This window comes from Ochotona curzoniae, unplaced genomic scaffold (genome assembly GCF_017591425.1).
Source record: "Ochotona curzoniae isolate NIBS_2020 unplaced genomic scaffold, NIBS_Ocur_1.0 contig_3053, whole genome shotgun sequence".
Classification (NCBI taxonomy): Eukaryota; Metazoa; Chordata; class Mammalia; order Lagomorpha; family Ochotonidae; genus Ochotona; species Ochotona curzoniae.
Genome location: NW_024465706.1, coordinates 14,396 through 17,274, shown reverse-complemented (window position 1 = coordinate 17,274; position 2,879 = coordinate 14,396).

The window sequence follows — 2,879 nt, the reverse complement described above, 5'->3', positions numbered from 1 at the left end:
AGGTTGAAGCAGGTAAGTGGGAAAGAGGCTTGAAAGAAACTGAAATCTGTTCTTTTTACCCTCACTCACGTAATGGGTGCTTTACTGGACACAGAATAAAATATCAACCTTGAATTTGACTCATGATCTTCATGATCTTGGAGCATGAAAATACTGAGTTAGATCACCCTTCTGCAAATAGTGGAGTAGTTGGTGCATTTTAACCCTTTATTTTTTTTTTTCCAAGCATCACTCACTGTTCCAGACATCAAGAATAGGGCAACAAGCAAAGAGGTAAATTCTCTGCGTTCATGGAGTTCACATTATTTTGGGGGAAGACACGAAACAAATAAAAACATGCATTTCATGTGATAAGATAAATAGGAAGACAGGAGAAGCAGGATGATAAGGGAAGATGCTTGTTTCTATGGGCTCTGCCACTGCACAGAAACAGAAAACAGTCTAAAAAAACATAATAGTTGCGTGTACTAAACACTTCCTTACATCTTTTGGTCATTATTCCCTAAACAAAAATATAGCAACTACTTACATATGTTATGTTGTTTTAGATATCACAAGTAATATAGAAATGATCCGAAGCATTCGTAAGAAACACGCAGCTTTCACACAAATATTGTGCCATTTTATACTGCAGGACTCAAGCGTGGAATGACCCCTCTGTGGACACGGATGTGCAACCACGTATGTGGGAGCGTGTTTATGTGCTTGTCCGGAGGTGTGTTCTTTCACAGGGCGGCCAATATTCAATCAGGAATAGATTCTGTTGAGATATATGGGACTGGTGCTGCCCTAACTAGACAAGCACAGATCGTCCCTAACATGGACCTCCAAGGACCAGCAGGGAGTAACACTGGGTGTTCAATGTGCTGAGGAGAATCAGCCACTCTTTTAAGTCCCACAGGATGTCTTAGGTGGCAACTTTTGTACATTTATCTGATTAGAGTTCAGAACACCTCTGCCTCTCACCCACCTCCTCCTCTCGCTCCCCAGACTCCTCTGCCTTGGAGACAAAGTGTCCCCTGTGATTTCAAGGCCACATCCCCTATCGCATTCCCAGCCTTGGTTTGTGCTGTTCTAACTGCTCAGATTACAGGGTACGGGCAGGCTCCAAGGAAAACGAGGATGGGGAAATCATGAGTGCCATTAATAGATTAAATCCCCCAGGGCATAAAACTGGCTGTTTTCAATCAGAAAATAAACAAATTACTGCAAAATCAATGGCCTTACGCTGCAACCTTGAGCATTACAGGGTTTATAGTGTACTTTTGGATGACTTCTTCACACAGATACTTAATGCTTTGTTAAGCGCAATTTCAGAGTTAAACTGGCCCTATCAGGTGAAAGCTGGGTTACTCTTAAATTTGATATTTCTGGAAGCAGACTATTTTTAGCATTGTTTCTTAGGTGGAGCAATTGTTAAATGAGATTGTTTTCCTGACACACTGTATAAACTCTTAGCAAACAGGCCCTGTGGTTTTTTATTTATGTATGTATGTATCTGGTAAGATGGACTTGGTCCCATCATTCCTCTCTTGGAAACCACCATCTGCTAAGAAACATGACTGCTTCTTGAGTTCTGATCTATTTTACAATTTATGACTAGTTTTTTAAAAGTTGCTATGTTTACAACTCTGAATATCATTCAGTGTGTCAAGATTGTTCAAGGAAAAAGTGCAATCTTGCTTTTAATATTTTATCTTCAAGGCGCATGTCATGGAATGGCGTTAATTGCAGGTCACGTACACACACACACACAGCCCTAACTCTGTGACACTGACAGCGTAGCAGCTTGGGTTACTGACTGTAGCTGAGACAAGGAAAAGTAGGATATATTTTAGGTCTGTGACAGATAAAGACAGCATTTCATTTAAAACGTCTGCCACTGAAAGCCAAAAAGCATCCGAATCGGCCGGGAGTTCGTGTATTGCAATGCAAGCTAGGTGACAGGTTTCTCCTTTGCCTCTTATTCCTGTCCCCCCCCCCCCCCCGCCGCAGAGACTCTAGTAACCCCATGGGGAGGGCAAGTGGGCAGCCTGGACCTTCCTTTATGCATCTGAATGAAGAGAATTACGGGGGGGGGGGGGATTTGCAACAAAGGTTTAACAATGCTCTCTGATGCCAAGAGATAAGGCTACCATCCACCATTACTCTCAACAAACACAAAGGGCTGCGTGGCTTCCTTTGTTCGACTGTAACGCAGGACTTTCAGTGCTACAGCTGGGTGAGTCCCAAGCTAAGCAGAGCCTGCTCACTGGCTCTGAGCCTCCCACCAGCTGCGACTGTCCACAGCGGCCCTTGGCGGGGCTGCCGTGCTCCCGTTCAGCACAGCAGCAGACCTTCGTGTCCCAGTGCTCTGAGCTGCACTACACGCAAGTGCTCTTGCTTTTCTGTTACGACAACCACTACTTTCACATTGACAAGTGGCAATAGCCATTATATCTATCTTAGCTTTTTTTGTTTTTTGAAAATTTGCATAATTTCTTTGGAAAGGCAGATTTACAGAAAGAAGAGACAGAAGGAGATCTGCTGGTTCACTCCCTAAATGCTTGCAACGGCCCGAGCTGAAACAATGCAAAGCCAGGAGCCAGGAACTTCCTCCAGGTCTCCCACACAGATGCAGGGTCCCAAGGCTTTGGGCCATCCTTCACTGCTTTCCCAGGCCACAAGCAGGGAGCTGGATGGGAAGTGGAGCAGCAGGAATGTGGAAGGACACTGTGACCCTAGAAGGTGAAGGAGCACAGGATTACAAATGATAGGATAACGTTTATATGAGAGCTGATTGTAAAGCATGTGAATGAGAACACTTGATGGGACTTAGAAAACAAAAAGTTCCAAACAAGGGTACAGAAACAAGTAAAGAGCTGATGGGTTCCATAGAT